Source organism: Oryctolagus cuniculus, chromosome 3, assembly GCF_964237555.1.
Source record: "Oryctolagus cuniculus chromosome 3, mOryCun1.1, whole genome shotgun sequence".
In the NCBI taxonomy this organism is placed as follows: domain Eukaryota; kingdom Metazoa; phylum Chordata; class Mammalia; order Lagomorpha; family Leporidae; genus Oryctolagus; species Oryctolagus cuniculus.
In genome coordinates, this window is record NC_091434.1 from 102,774,862 (window position 1) to 102,792,789 (window position 17,928).

Below are 17,928 nucleotides of genomic sequence, written 5' to 3' on the forward strand. Positions count from 1 at the left end.
AATACATTAATTTGAAATTTGATGAAGAATGGGATACTCACATAATTTCAATGCTCCTTTGTCGCTCCCCGTCTTCGTGGAGGAACAACACAGGACCCTGCGTTGTTCTTTCGTCTGCTCGGCCCTTCCCGGGTTTGCTGCTGGTTCTTCCCGGGTTGGCTGCCGTCCCTTCTACCTCTGTGGAAGGGCGGTTCCCCCTGGCCACTTTCCCCACTTCCGCAGGGGAGCGGCACACCTCTGGCCGGCTCTCTCGGGGGTTGCACAGGTGTTCCTTCAGATAGATGTTCCCCTTAGATGTTCCTGGTGCATGTTGTCTCTCTCCTCCTTTATAGTCCTCTTCCGCCAATCCCAAGTCTGCTACCCACACGCCGAGTACGCTGCTCTCCTCCAATCAGGAGCAGGTTCCACAGTCTATTAGTTGAACTGGAGGCAGCTGTGTAGAAGCTGTTTCTCCCTTCTCAGCGCCATATTGTGGGAGAGCAGATGCATAGAATAAGTCTTAATTCCAGTAACTTAGTCTAGTCCGAGTTGCTCCCCACACTCCTTCTCACAAAATATCTGTAATTACAAAGGGGAAAAGAGTTATCCTACTGTTGTAAAGACTTGGCATTTACCAGGGTAAACCAGAGTAGACCGGAGTTTAAAGGTTATCAATAATTAAACAAATGGAGATAGCATACCACTTGACAGGATGACATGAGAAAGATACAGCCTCACTTCTGTGACATTCCTGCCAGAGATGCGATTCTGATCTATTCATCATCAAACAAACTAAACTTGAAAACTATTCTAAAGACAACCAATTAGTGGGTACTGGTGGTGTGGCATAGCTGGTAAAGCTCCTTCCAGCCACACCAGCATCCGATATGGGTGCCAGTCTGAGCCCTGGCTTCTCCATTTCTGATCCACTTCCTTGTTAATGTACATGGGAAAAGCAGCGGAAGATGGCCCAAGTGCTTGGGCACCTGCCACCCATTGTAGGAGACCTGGATGAAATTCCTGGCTCCTGTTTTCTTTGTGTCCCAGTGCTGGCTGTTGCAGCAATTTGGGAAGTGAACCAATGGACAGAAGATCTCTCTTTCTGGCTTTCCCTCTCTCTCTTTGTAATTCTGACTTTCAAAATAAAAAAGAAATAGATCTTAAAAAAAAAAAAAAAAACTGACCTGTGATTTTCAAATGTGTTGAACTTGTGGCTGGCATGGCACAGCAGGTTAAGTCACCGCTTGCAATGCTGGCATTCCCTGTCGAAGTGCTGATTTGAGCCCTGTCTGCTCTGCTTCCTATCCAGCTAATACACCTGAGAGGGCCTTGGAAGATGACCCAAGTACATGATATTATTTGAGATAGCTGTTTAGAGCTTAGATTGCAGAGGAAACTGCAGTGAGGAGTCCTGAGATGTTGGACTTGTGACTGTAAGCATCTCATGGTTGAGGTCTATCCTACTGCCGCATTTTCCTGAGTTCACTGTTAACAGACAAACTCCCTGTGATTAATGCAACACTGTCAGCTGCTAGTACAGTAGCTTGCTAGGCAAAATTAATTGTTAATTTACAGGATATTTTGCTGAAAAAAAAAAACCTGTCCAACCAACCAAAATGACTGTCACGAACTCTCTCTTAGTGATAATAGGTTGCCAATGTAATTACTTCTTTCTTTTTCATTGTCTTATTTAGCCTGTTTCATCAGCTGCACCTTCTGAGAGGTGTTGGCTTTTTTGTGCTCGCAAATATGTTTCCATGGAACACTCTTTAGTGTTCTCAAGAGCATCCTGCATTGTAGAGGAATATCCTGTATGTTGATTCCTGTCAGTTGTTCTAGACCTATTCTCCCATTGTATTTTTCAATCATTATTTCATTTGGTGAATGATCAAAAACAGGCAATAATCCTTCCTTAAAAAGTTCTTTTCACCCTTTGTGTATAGTAGAATTTCCTTTGTGCACTTGGCTCCTTCCAATATAGTCATATATAATTTGAGTTGATTTAATGTCTAAATAAATCACACTTGCTATTTTCTCACGTTCAGTATCATCTGTTGAATGTTAATCGAATCTCCTTTTTTCCATCAAAACAATTTAGGTGTCTACAAGAGAGAAGGTGTCAGAGCTCCCAGTGCCTCCACTTCAGTGGATTACTGAAGGCCTGTGGTCGGGTACAAGGAGCCAGATTCTCTTTAAACAAGAAATTGAGAAATGATGCTAGCGATTCAGGATTCCAAAATCTGGCCAGGGAATATAATGAAAGTGGGATATTGTTCTGGTTTCACCACTACTGATATTTCCTGATTGTAGGAGATGGACTATATTGTAAGACTTCTCATCTTCTGACAAGTTATTCACACTGAATCCTGTCTTTTTTTAAAGATTTATTTATTGATTGATTTGAAAGGCAGAGATAGAGATCTTCCATCCGCTGGTTCACTCCCCACATGGCTGCAATGGAGCTGGGCTGATCCAAAGCCAGGAGTCTAGAGCTTCTTGCAGGTTTCCCACGTGGGTGCAGGGGCCCAGGAGCATGGGCCATCTTCTGCTGCTTTCCCAGGTGCATTAACAGGGAGCTGGATCTGAAATGGAGAAGTTAGGACGTGAACCGGCACCCATATGGGATGCCAGCACGGCAGGCGGGGGCTTTACATGCTACACCACAGCACCGGCCCCTGAATCCTGTTTATTTTAAACAATGTCTCTTGTCATCTGTTAACTAGTATTATGCACATTTAACTGATTCTTTCTCTATGGTTCAGTTTAGCAGGACAACTGCTTTGGGCTTTTGCTGTCCAACTGTGAGCCAGAAATGGCAACATGTGTTAGGAAGTGGACCCTATGTTAAGATGTAATTTCTTCGTGCCTCTTCTGTGTCAACTAAACATAATATAATCATTTCAATATTTTACAGTTTAACTCAACTATGATCATATGGGCTTATATCTCTATATCTGCTTTGATTTCTCTTTTCTGGAAGCTTGGCCACTCTATGAGTGTAGTCACAGGACTCCTTTGAAATTCCTCTGTGCTTGTGCTCATCCTGCTGCTGTCAGAGTTCTGATTTTGGTGGTCGTGTTGTGGCTGTGGAGGAAAATATCCTTGTTTGTGGAAAGCACACACAAAAGTACCTGTGAATGATGAACCAGTTGCTGCACAAAATATTATTTGCATTGTACTTCCAATTTTTTTCATGAGATTATGAGGAGGGGGACATAGAGATAAAGAAAAAAGAACTATATGCAATCATACTTAGCTTTCTTCCTGTAAGCCCTCTTAGGTGATCTATAATAATGTTTCACTATTCACTTGGCACAGGAAATTCCACAAAATCATGCAAATTGTAGGTTCAAATTGTGTGTTCACTTCATAAACGCCCATGAAACTTCCCAGGCTATCAAGGGTATGCATATCTGAAAAAGCACTAAGTATCTGAGAGGTGTCAAAACAAAGAAGCAATGTGTACCATATTTACAATGGCAATGTTGATGAGTGCTGCCAGGCCAAACAGTGGAGCTGGACACAGGGTCAGTGACCGGAAAAGAGTATTGAATTTTGTTGCACAAATTTGACAATTCTGAGAGTGAACAAAGCACCCAAGTTGCACCACTGTAGGCACAGAGCTCAGAGTCTGATTAGCTCATAGATGTGATCCTCTTGACACCCTAAGATCCTCAATGAAAAAGGAGCAAACTATTCCTAAAGTAGGAGAGGAGGCAGCACGGAAGTCAACAAAAACCCAGAAGAAACTAAAGAAAAAAAATATGCTGTGTGAATATATTCAACAAAATATTTAATTAAAGTAAAAGTAAAATAAAATCATTCTTTTTTTGAAAATTTTATTTAATAAATATAAATTTCTAAAGTACAACTTTTGGATTTTAGTGGTATTTCCCCCAAAACCACCCACCCACCAGCAAACCATCCCATCTCCTTTCCCATCCCATTCTTCATTAATATTCATTTTTAATTATTTTTATTTACAGAAGATTTACTTAGTATATACTAAGTAAAGATTTCAACAGTTTGAAACCAAACAGACGCAAGAAGTATAAAGTACTGTTTGAATACAGTAAACTAGTATTCAAACAGTACTTTACTGTATTCAGTTTTACTTCTGTTGTTGATTGAACAAATGACACTCTTTTTCCAGATCTGAGAAGAAGGTCTTCAGTATCTTGATTGGTATTGCATTGAATCTATAAATTGCTTTTGGGAGAATGGACATTTTGATGATATTGATTCTTCCAATCCATGAGCATGGAAGATTTTTCCATTTCTTGGTATCCTCTTCTATTTCTTTCTTTAAGGTTTTGTAATTTTCATCGTAGAGATCTTTAACGTCCTTGGTTAAGTTTACTCCAAGGTATTTGATTGTTTTTGTAGCTATTGTGAATGGGATTGATCTTAGAAGTTCTTCCTCAGCCATGGCATTGTCTGTGTATACAAAGGCTGTTGATTTTTGTGCATTGATTTTATACCCTGCTACTTTGCCAAAATCTTCTATGAGCTCCTATAGTCTCTTAGTAGAGTTCTTTGGGTCCCCTAAATAAAGAATCATATCATCTGCAAAGAGGGATAGTTTGAGTTCTTCCTTGCCCATCAACAGAGGATTGGATAAAGATGTACTCTATAGAATACTACACAATGGTAAAAAAAAAAAAAAAATGAAATCCAATCATTTGCAACAGAATGGAGGAATCTGGAAAATATCATGCTGAGTGAAATAAGCCAGTCCCAAAGGGACAAATGTATGTTCTCCATGGTCTGTGACAACTGAGCACCTAAAATCATTCTTAATTAAAGGACATAAACAAAAATATACTAAGCAATAGGAAAAATAAGCCAATAATACATGATCATTTTATAATTTCGCATTTAATAGTCACTGCAAATGATTCTGCTCAGTATTTATTTATTCATTTTTAAATTTTTAACTTTTATTTAATAAATATAAATTTTCAAAGTACAGCTTTTGGATTATAGCAGCTTTTCCCACCAGAACCACCCTCCCACTCACAACCATCCCATCTCCCACTCCCTCTCCCATCCCATTCTTCATCACGATTCATTTTCAATTATCTTTATATACAGAAGATCAATTTAGTATATATTAAGTAAAGATTTCAACAGTTTGCACCCACACAAAAACACAAAGTATAAAGTACTGTTTGAGTACTAGTTATACCATTACTTCACATAGTACAACACATTAAGGACAGAGATCCTACATAGAGAGTAAGTGCACAGTGACTCCTGTTGTTGATTTAACAATTGACACTTTTGTCTATGGTGTCAGTAATCACCCTAGGCTCTTGTCATGAATTTCCAAGGCTATGGAAGCCTTTTGAGTTTGCCAACTCCAATCTTATTTAGGCAAGGCCATGGTCAAAGTGGAAGTTCTCTCCTCCCTTCAGAGAAAGGTACCTCCTTCTTTGATAGCCCATTCTTTCCACTGGGATCTTACTCACAGAAATATTTCATTTGGGTCATTTTTTTTTTTTTTTGCCACAGTGTCTTGGCTTTCCATGCCTGCAAAACTCTCATGGGCATTTTAGCCACATCTGAATGCCTTAAGGGCTGAATCTGAGGCCAGAGTGCTGTTTAGGGCATTTTCCATACTATGCATCTGCTGTATCCTGCTTCCCATGTAGGATCATTCTCTACTTTTTAATTCTATCAATTATTATTTGCAGACACTGGTCTTTTTTAAGTGATCCCTTTCACACTTCATCATATCTTTTTTATCAATAATGAATTTCTACTGATAACTTTAACAAGTAAGATGGCATTGACACATGCCACCTTGATGGGATTGAATTGGAATCCCCTGGCACGTTTCTAGCTCTACCATTAGGGGTAAGTCCAAGTGAGCATGTGCCAAACTGTACATCTCCTCCCTCTCTTATTCCCACTCTTATATTTTTTAAAACTTTTATTTAGTAAATATAATTTTCCAGTTTATGGATTACAATGGCTTTTTCCCTCCCATAACTTCCCTCCCACCCTTACCCCTCCCATCTCCCACTCTCTCTCCCATTCCATTCACATCAAGATTCATTTTCAATTATCTTTATATACAGAAGATCAATTTAGTATATATTAAGTAAATCTTTCATCAGTTTGCACCACACAGAACATAAAGTGTGAAATACTTTTGAGTACTAGTTATAGCATTAATTCACATTGAACAGCACATTAAGGACAGAGATCCCACATGAGAAGTAAGTACACAGTGACTCCTGTTGTTGACTTAACAATTGGACACTCTTGTTTATGGCATCAGAAATCTCCCTAGGCTCTAGTCATGAGTTGCCAGGACTATGGAAGCCTCTTGAGTTCACTGACTTTGATCTTATTTAGACAAGGTCATAGTCAAAGTGCAAGTTCTCTCCTCCCATCAGAGAAAGGTGCCTCCTTCTTTGATGGCCCATTCTTTCTACTGGGATCTCACTAGCAGAGGTCTTTCATTTAGGTGGTTGCTGGGTGGTAGTGGTGTTGTTATTGTGTGTGTTTTTTTTTTTTTTTTTTTTTTTTTTTTTTTTTTTTTTGCCAGAGTGTCTTGGCTTTCCATGCCTGGAATACTCTCATGGGCTTTATAGCCATATCCGAATGCCTTAAGGGCTGATTCTGAGGCCAGAGTGCTGTTTAGGACATCTGCCATTCTATAAGTCTGCTGTGTATCCCGCTTCTCATGTTGGATCATTCTCTCCTTTTTAATGCTATCAGGTAGTATTAGCAGACACTAGTCTTGTTTATGTGATCCCTTTGACTCCCATTCCTATCATTATGATAAATTATGAACTGAAACTGATCATGTTGACTATTGAGATGGCATTGGTACATGCAACCTTGATGGGATTGCATTGGAATCCCCCTGGCACATTTCTAACTCCACCATTTGGGGCAAGTCTGATTGAGCATGTCCCAAATTGTACATCTCCTCCCTCTCTTATTCCCACTCTTATATCCAACAGGGATCACTTTTCAGTTAAATTTCAACACCTAAGAATAAATGTGTGTTAATTACAGAGTTCAACCAATAGTATTAACTAGAACAAAAAAAAATACTAAAAGGGATAAAGTATTAAATTGTACATCAACAGTCAGGACAAGGGCTGATCAAGTCACTGCTTCTCATAGTGTCCATTTTACTTCAAAAGATTTCCTTTTTTGTGGTTGGTTAGTTGTCACCGATCAGGGAGAACATATGACATTTGTCCCTTTGAGACTGGCTCAATTCACTCAGCATGATGTTTTCCAGATTCCTCCATTTTGTTGCAAATGACCAGATTTATTTTAATGAGCAAGAGGTTCAGAAATATCAAGGTAATTTTCTCACAACATTCTGATCGTGTGGTTTCATTTTCTTATTTTCTGGACTCATTTTTTCTTAGCTGGAAATAAAGAGAACTGGAATAAGAAGGAAATCTAACAGGAGAGAAAAAAGCATTTTAAGTGATCTCTCTTGGAAGTTTTATGTTTATTACTATCCGTTAGTTTTCCCCAAATGCTCATAAGCCAAAGATTTCATGTGTTATTTCTGTAATTTCGTAGTTTCATTTAAATTATGCATTAAAAATGAATCTCCATCCTAAAACAATTGGCATGATTAATTACCTACTAAATTTTTCATTTCACAAAAGACAGTGCTTTATGCTAACCCTTACATAGTTAAGAGACTTTTAAGCCCCTGAGTTTTTTAAGGTCTTGACCTTTAAGTCAGAAAGACATGTTTATGTCAACTCAGGAATCAAGCTAAAAATAGCTTTAATGTCATATTCCTATTGTACATTCACTACTTCCTTCTAGGCTTTATTTTAAAACTGCATTTCATTCACAACTATATTTTCTTTTTTTTTGTTTTCAACTTTTATTTAATAAATATAAATTTCCAAAGTACAACTTTTGAATTATAGCGGCTTTTCCCCCATAACCTCCCTCCCACCCTCAACCATCCCATCTCTCACTCCCTCTCCCATCTCATTCTTCATCATGATTCATTTTCAATTATCTTTATATACAGAAGGTCAACTTAGTATATACTAAGTAAAGATTTCAACAGTTTGCAACCAAACAGACATACAAAGTATAGAGCACTGTTTGAGTAGTAGTTTCACCATTAGTTCTCATAGTACAACACACTAAGGGCAGATGTCCTACATGGGGAACAGGTGCACAGTGACTCCTGCTGTTGATTTAACAATTGACACTCTTATTTATGATGTCAGTAATCACCATAGCCTCTTGTCATGAGCTGCACAACTGTATTTTCAAGAAATTAAATTGGAAAAATTAACGCCATTTACAGTGAGTAATATATGTGTAAGAATTAAGGGCATCAATAATTAGCACTTGTTTATTTAAGTGCATATTTTTTTTTTTTTGACAGGCAGAGTGGACAGTGAGAGAGAGAGACAGAGAGAAAGGTCTTCCTTTGCCGTTGGTTCACACTTCAATGGCCGCCGCTGCTGCTGGCGCATTGCACTGATCTGATGGCAGGAGCGAGGTACTTATCCTGGTCTCCCATGGGGTGCAGGGCCCAAGCACTTGGGCCATCCTCCACTGCACTCCCTTGCCACAGCAGAGAGCTGGCCTGGAAGAGGGGCAACCAGGACAGAATCCGGCGCCCTAACCGGGACTAGAACCCGGTGTGCCGGCGCCGCAAGGCGGAGGATTAACCTAGTGAGCCGCGGCGCCGGCTATTAAGTGCATATTTTAATGTACAAAGTGCTTTGCCATTTTTTTAAAATTAAAAATAAATTTTAAAACCTTTTGAATTAAATATTTATGATGAATTTATTTCTGTAGCTTTTTATTATATAAGCTGATTAACAGAAATGTTTTGTAGAAAAACAATGCATTAAATAAATACCATATTAATAAAGCAGATAGTCTATGACTATATATGACAATCTTTTTATTTTCACAGATGATTTATAAACTGTGTATATATTTACCTATAATTGTGAAAATTATACATACACATGTATCTATCAGTCTTTCTATTTATAGCTAATCTATTTGTTCCTATGGCTACTATAACAAAATACCACTGACAAAGATGCTTTAAAGCAATATAATTTTCTTCCTTTTTAATTCTTGAAGTTAGCAGTCCAAAATTAAACTGCTGGCAAGACCTCTATCTACAGTTCTAGGAGTGGATCCTTCCTGGGCTCTTTCTCTCTATTGGTGTTTTCCAGCTATCCCTGGTGTTCTTTTTCTTCTATCACTTCCAACTGTTTCTGATGTCACATGGCATTCTTGTCTGTGTGTCTGTTTCCCTTCTGTACATGACTGTGTGTCCAGATTTCCGTTTTCTTATAAAGACACAAGTCATTGAATTTGGTCACACTCTAATCTGTGTCTCATCTTACTAACATCTTCCAAATAGTGCCTAATTTCTGATTAATATCACATTATGAGATATCAAGTACATAGTAATTTTGGAAGACAATATCCTTCACTGTAATGATGGTACCTATTTCTTCCATATATCAATGATAATTATTGTGTAATAATAATTATGTTGGCCATATATATGCAAAATGAAAATAATGTATAATAAATACATGATGAAAATCTAAAATTGATCTTAAAATCCATAATAAAATTTATATAAAATTCTATTTTCAGGTCCTGAGACAATCTGCTGAATTTCTCTGATACAGTGGAACAGGCTTTGTGATTAGATCCAAAGTTGTAGAATTGCCTGTGATCTCAACAAAGCTACTTGCTTATTTAAGTGCAGAAAATTCTTGAAAATACTCTTCTCACCCTTTGATTCTTATCTGCTTATACTATTCAAATAATTGCATATCAGTCCATTAACCCAAGTTTAGTAGACTACCTATTTTTAAATTATTAGATCTAATTTACTGGCATAAGTTTTGTGAATTGAATACACAATATACACTTTCCATGTATTTGTTATTACTCTCTTCTTGCTTAACTCTACCTAAAAAGTCAGTATTTTTCACATATTAATTTATAGCTGTGATCATTATAAGTACTCTATTTTTATATATGATCTTACTAGTACACTTCAATATAAATAACAATTTAATTCAGGCCCCACTGTAAAAACAATGACAACATATTTCAATGTATTGTGTTCAAAAGAGTGTTAGAATTCTGCTGACTGGATTCTCTAGCCTGAAGTCTTAAGTAAATCACTTCCCTTGAATGACCCCTATTTCTTCCTGTGTAAGTGTAAATTGCCTCATAGGGTAGTAAGATGCTTGAGATTAAGGCCAGGTGCATATGATGCATAGCACAGTGTTATGAACACAAAGGATTGTTGCTCAGGGTAATTATGACTTGTTTCAGTGTGCTTTTCCATGGTGAGAAAGGAAAATGATATCAGACTCTTTTGCAGGTAGAGTTCCCCCTTGAGATTTAAATTCAATCAGCAGGAGGACTGTATCTGTAATTGGGAACATAGATTTAAGACAGATACCACACATTTAGCTTTTCTGGAAAGCATTGTCAGAAAAGTGGTGTGTGTGTGCATGCATAGTTACCTTGTTAGAATTCCCAGCCATGATGTGTTAGTGCTTATGATAGCGATTTGCCAGGTTCCTATGCCAGGTGCTACAGTTCTGTATATTAACATATACAGTAGTTGAAACATGGTGATCAAGGATGAGATAGACAAGCTTGCAGGGTTCTTTGAAGGCATAGAGAAAAAACAGTACAATCTTAAAATTTCAGTTAAAAAATAGGAGAAAGACTTTTTAAATACAAATAAACAAACTTTGGAACAATAACAAAACTGAAATAACATATAGATGTTTAGAGCTGCAAAATTAAAAGTCTAGTTCAGTTGATTAAAGAGGACTAAAATATTTTAAATATAAATGCTTGTGAAGCTAATAAAATTTGTTATTATATTCAGTGACTTCCAAATATAAAAGAAAGGTATTGTGATGGTAAAATCAGTTACTTGAGGCGGCTCTTGTAGCTATAATGCATATGAATACATAAATCAAATTCTTTCTGCCTTCACATTTTTGTGGGAAGATATTTAAAACTCATTCAGGATAAGAATTTTGCTGTTATGATTTATTTTTGGTTCTCAAGTATAACAACCAGTTTCTAAAATTATCAATATTTCAGAGCATGTTCTAGAGCCTATCAATCGGCAAGGATCAGTCACAGTATTCCCCAAATCAGTCAAAAGGGCAAATACATTTCATGAATTCTCAAGAGTAAATGACGTCCTTCATAACTAGATACTTACTTCTAGTAATCTACTCAGTGAATTTAAGATTACCAAAATCTGGTATTTGGAAATTATTTTTAACTTCTATATCCTTCCCAAAAGGATTATCCTTGGACTGAAGCATCATCTGCACCTTAGGTGGCATTTATCAAAGCTAATTCTTTTGCTCTTAATTGATACATAGTATTTGTACAAATTTATGGATACAATATGATGTTTTGAAACATGTATACAGCATGAATTGATTAAATTTGGATAATTAACCTATCTGTCACCTCACTTATTGTTTTGGTGGTGGAACATTGAAAATACTCTTCCAGTTATTTGGAAATAAATATCACATTATTTAAAGAACACCAAATATTATTGAGCCTTCCTAAATGTAACTTTGTACCCATTGGCCAACTACTTCCCATCCTGTACTTCCTTGTCCCCAGCCTGTGGTTATCAACATTCTATTTTCTACTCCTATGAGATCAATTTTTTAGATTCTAAATTTGGGTGAGATCCTGTAGTATTTGTCTTTCTGTGTTTGGTGCTCTAAGAACTCTTAACCATTGCATTCTTGTATATCAGAGGAAAGTGATACATTGAAAGCAACAACAGACTCTAGTTCTATTTTCTTGAACAGGAGGATGATTTTTTGTAAGAATGTGCATAAGGATACTGTTTTAGAAAGAAAGCAATTCTTTGAAAGAAGAAATATGGAATTTTTTATGCTATTTTCTCATGTAATAATTGACTGCTGGCACAGATATTCTGAGACTCATTGGGTTTAATTGACACATTCTTTTATTTATGATAAACTTCATATTTTTAATGAGAGTAATGGGGTCTAGAATCAAATGAACAACCTTCACTCTGTTCAGACAAGTTTCCTGTCTGCTAGATCTGATGGTTTATTAATTAATAAAAAATTCCAACTGATTTGAATAACTGTTCACTCTGATCAATCAGAAAAACGAAACAGAAGCAAGCACACACATGCACACACACACAATTAAATGATAGATGGGTCTTTAATTTTTTTTCCTTTCCTTTTGTTTTCAATTATAAATGATTGACCCATCAGGTTTCATCTGAAACTTAAGTTTTGGCTACTTTTATTCTAGATTATGTAGCTCTGAAAAATGGGTGGAATATTTTTGCTCATGTATTGGAAGAATCAGTATCATTAAAATGTCTATACTACATAAAGCAATTTACAGACTCAATACAGTCCTTATCAAAATACCAATGGTACTTTTAGAATTAGAAAAAATAATCCTAAAATTCATAAGGAATCATAAAAGACCCAGAATAGCAAAAGTGATCCTGAATAAGAAAAACCAAGCTGAAGGCATCACAATACCTGATTTTAAATCATACTACAAAACTATAGTAGTTAAAACAGCTTGGTACTGTCATAAAAACCAATACATAGATCAATGGAACAGAATAGAGAACTCAGAATTAATCCACATACATACAGCTAACTGATTTTTGACAAAAGTGCTCAGAACATACAGTGGAGTAAGGATAATCTCTTCAACAAATTATGCTGGCAAAATGGATCAAAGACCTAAATTTAAGACCTGAGATTGTGAAGCTGTTGGGCGAAAATGTAGGGGAAATGCTCCAAGATATTGGTGTAGAGGATGACTTCTTAAACAAGACCCTCAAAACAAAAGATAACAAAAGCAAGACTAAGCCAATGGGACTGTATCAAACTCTTCAGTACAGCAAAGGGAACAATCAATAGAGTGAGAGGACATCCAACAGAATGGGAAAAATATTTGCAAACCACCTGTCTTACAAGAGATTAATATCCTGAATATATCACCAACTTAAAAAAACTCAACAACAAAAGAACAACCAATCCAGTTGTGAAATGGGCAAAGCACTTCAATAAACAGTTCTCAAAAGAAAAAATACAAGTAGCCAACAAATAGATGAAAAAAAATGCTCCATATCACTATCCATTGGGAAAATGCAAATCAAAACTGCAATGAGATATCATCTCACCCCTGTCAGAATGGCTAAAATCCAAACAGAGTGTTACAAATGTTGATGAGAAAGTGGACAAAGGGGAACATTTGTACACTGTCAGTAGGAATGTAATTAGTCTAACCACTGTGGAAAGCTGTGGAGATTTCTTTAAAAGCTGGAAATAGACTTGCCATATGATCCAGCAATCCCACCACTGGGTATATACCCAAAAGACTTGAACAAATGAATCAAAGAGATACCTGTGCCACCATGTTCACAATATCCAAAATTTGGAACCAACCAAGCTGTCCATCATCAGATGAATGAAGAAAATGTGGTGTGTGTATATGTGTGTGTGTATATATATATATATATATATATAAATATAAATACACCATAGAATATTGTTCACGTACAAAAATAATGAAAGTCTACCATTTGCAATAAAATGGATACAACTGAAGGACATCATGTTGAGTGAAATAAACTGGACACAGAAGGACAAATATTGCATGTTCTCCTTTATATGTAAGAGCTAAAATATAAAAAACAAACAAAAAAGAGAGAAAAAAAAAACAACCAAAAGAAAGAAAAAAAGGAAAGAAATATCTGTGTGTATCAGTATTGCTGTAAATAAAATTTTTTAATAGTTTGTTGTATAATTTTTTTAAACCACTGGTTAAAAATGTTATTCTACTATAGTTTTAATGATCAGTGATTACTTTAAAATTTACTTTTCATGGATGAAATGGTCATTTTTTTCATCTAATTATTGTTTATAGCCCTTGTCTACATTTTCAGTAAACTAGGGTCTTTTTGCTTACTTGTTATACTTCTTATTTTGAGAAATATTAAGGCTTTTTACTGTATTGTAAATTTAAAATATGTTATCTCAAAAACTAAGAAGAGAGAGAGAGAGAAAGGGAGAAGGAAAGAGGAAGGGAGGAAAGAGTGAAAAAGGGAATATCATTAAGTACTTAGAATTGTATCTGCATATCACATTGAATCTGTTAAAACTAATTATAATTAAAATTAGAAAAATAAAAAGACAATCTTTATTTTTAAATTTCACAGAAAAAAATGAGTCACAGTGAAAGGTTATTCAGGCCTGAGATGTCACCTTCATGTCTTACAAGGGGCACCTTTGCATGGCTTTAAGCTTTCTTTGGTCTTTACAGCACTTTGCCTAACTACCTTCTAACCAAGATTTTAATTAGGCATCTTAGAAGCCCTAGACTGTAAGCAGTTCCACTCAGTTAATTTAAGTGAGGTTATAAATATTCACAATTGTCCATGCTTTTCTTAATTGTGTTAAATTTTTTAAAAAGCATGAAAATAGGCATCAACAAACTACTATTGCTGGCCCACACAGTGCCCAGTTTGTGACCTTGAATTCTCTTGTCTATAAAGATAATCCATTCTTTCCTCCTTTGTAACTTATAGTTGCAAAGTTGTATTAATTTGTTCCCTGATTTTAGACATATATTCACTTTTACAATGTATTCACTTTTACAGTGTATTCACTCAAGGTTGTTTTATGGAAAATATTAATTTAATATATTGCTTAATTTGAACTGCTATTTCATTTTACTTGTTAATATCTGACAATGAGCTATATTTTCTTCTGAATAACTAAGTCATGCTTCAGTGTTATGGCTATACTAGCTTTGTAAAAGCAACAAAATGATTTTAATAGGTTTTATATTTTACATTTGGTGCTCTAATTAGTGCTATAAATAATGATGTCATCAGTTGTAATGTTTCAACTGCTGAATCATTAATATTTCTATATTCACTATCTTTTCACTAAATCTTTTATCAAAAATAGGGCTTGGAAAGAAATTTCTAGATTATCTGTGCTTTTAATTATGTATGTGGAAAAGTATGGTATTTGAATGTATACATTACCAAAAATCATAATACAGTTCACATCTAATATCTAATAAACCCTGAATGACATTTTTCAGAGGAGTGTAATCTTGAAGAATTTTTCTGATATGATTACTATTTTAATTTCACCGCTTAAAATTTTTATTTAATAAGATACCTTTTTATATAGGCAAAAATGTCAGATAATGTCATCTAGGCAGCTACTTCAGCAGTAATAATGTCTTATTTTGAACTCTATGAAAATTAAGAAGAATTTCTCTTTCTTAGTTTAAGCATCACATTCATTATTTTTAGTGAGAATATTGAATACATTCTTCTTTCTAACAACGATCGCAAGCAATTATATCATCATGATTTAATTGTGTTCCTTATTCAACACCTAATATATGTGCTTGTGAAACACGAATTTTTCGTTCACGGTTTCTATTCAAATCAGCCAAGCCGAAGACACTCATTCTGCTTTATAAAACCCAAATCCTTGGGCTCAAGAAATTCTGTGATTATTATTTGAATCATGATTGCATCATGGTGTTGATTGCAGCAACTGCTGGTAATGAGGCTGACGTTGTGATGCAATGGGTTAAGCTGCTATTTATGACATTGGCATCTCATATTTGATTGCTGGTTTGCATCCAGCCTCCCCCACTTCTGATCCAATTCCCTACTAATATACCTGAGAAAGCAGCAGAAATGACCCAAGTGCTTGAGCCCCTGCCACCTTGAAACTGGGTTCTTCTTTTGAAGGCTGAATTTTGGGAAACATATATTTGGAATAAAATACAAGTACAATTAGAAGTATAAATACAGTTACAGGTATATGTCCTGTGAATCAAATCAAAAAAAATTGCAAAAGTGCAATTAAAGCAAACTCAAAGAAGCCAAAAGCATACAAATTGGGGACCAATTAGTGAAGAAATCAGCACATAAGTATGTTATAGGAAATTGATATTTTAGGTGCTTATGCAAGAGAGATTAAATGATTGTTACAAAGAGCTGTGTAAGAAGTAAGGAATGCATAAAACCAATAAGATGAGGCTGATGTTTAGGATAGTGGCTAACCATAAGGGGCTAAGAGGCCTGCATCCCACATCAAAGTTCCTGATTTTGAACTCAATCCGGTTCTCTTAATGTGTTTGGGAGGAACGCAGTTATTTGAATCATCATCATTGCCTCCCAGATTCTGCCTTAGCAGGAATCTGGAGTCAGAAGCTGGAATTAAGCTCAAATGCTTGGAACCTGGTTGCCCAGATAAGTGACCCAGAATGAGTTTCTGGCTCCTGGCTTCAGCCTATCCTAGCCAGCTATTCTGGGCATTTGGAGGTGAACCAGAAGATGGAAGATCTCTCTCTCTCTTCTTATCACTCTGCCTTTCAAGCATATAAATATAAATTTTAAAAATTTAAGAAATAGAAAATATGGATACAGAAAAAATCAGAATCAGTTTTCAAATTTTCATCATTTACCTACTTTAATGCAAAGCATTTTCCTGTACATGTTTTTCTTCAAAAGAAATAAATAGTTTTATAAATATTATTTTCATATCAGGAGAGATTCATAGAGATAAATAGCATACCCCAATATCATATCACAGCCAGCAGTGGATTTGGGTTTTAAATCTGGTGTTGTCTGGCTATCCTGCTGGTTTGCCTCTTGGAGAGTTCTGAGTTTTCCTGTGTCAGCAAATCTCTGTTGTGTTTCCTATCATATCATAATTTCTTCCCATCTTCCATCCCTTGGTTTTGGTTTGTATTCTATTTATCAGATGCCATCCACTTTTCATCATGAGAAGTTCCCTTGATGAGAAACAGAACCATAAAGTTAGGCCCATACAATTGGCATCACAGAGTTTTCTAGGGATTAAAATTGCAAGTCTCCAGTAGATCTGTTGCCATTTTGAATGATGGCTGTGGATCCCTAGAAGCACTGAGAATTGAGGACACTAAGTACTTCGGATCACTTGCCCCTTAGTTTTTCACTAAAGACCAGTGGTTGAAGCAGTGTTAACTTTTATCTTCTGTTAATAGTTTAATTTATCCACTACATAATTGGATTTTAATTATTTGTGTGTGATTGGGCATGCAGCCAGCCCTGGAAATGCTGAGTAACAAAATACTTTTCTTGGTCATGTCACAGTTAATGGACACTCTGCCCTTCCAATTTTCTAAATCATCTTTTACATCATTTGCTCTTAACCTCATTGTGGTCTCAATTAGAACCCTACCCTTATTTCCGCACCAACCTCAACATACTGACTTTATGTGAATGTTTATATGTGAATTGAATGACAATTCAGAAATTCTCTCTCAATTCGATTTGCTGCTTTCAGATATCAAGTCTTCTTTAGTCTTGACCATTATTTCAAGCTAGATCTGACCTGCGGTACTTTCCTACGATGCTTCTGAATTACCCAACTCATCTTCCTAAAAGCCATCCACTTGTAAGAGAGGAGAAGGCATCTTTTTGTGGTGATTATTTCCAATCATAACACCACATAGTTTTTTTTTAAGAATTTATTTATTTATTTGACAGGTAGAGTTATAAACAATGAGAGAAACAGACAGAGAGAAAGGTCTTCCTTCCCTTGGTTTACTCCCCAAATGGCCGCAACGGCCGGAGCTATGCCGATCTGAAGCCAGGAGCCTGGTGCTTCTTCCTGGTCTCCCATGCAGGTGCAGGGGCCCAATCACTTGGGCCATCCTCCACTGCCCTCCCGGGTCACAGCAACCGGGACTAGAACCCAGTGCACACATAGGATGCTGGCACCGCAGGCAGAGGATTAACCTAGTGCACCATGGCTCTGGCCCTCCACCACATAGTTTTTATCACTGACCTTAGGAAACTCCCCCTACAAGACTGGGATCATAAAG

The 17,928-nt window shown here is 36.2% G+C and overlaps 1 pseudogene; it reads right to left on the minus strand.

Moving 5' to 3' along the window:
• The window catches only part of LOC103348827 (tyrosine-protein phosphatase non-receptor type 2-like), a 192,028-nt pseudogene that overhangs the window by 75,914 nt on the left and 98,186 nt on the right, over positions 1 to 17,928 (minus strand).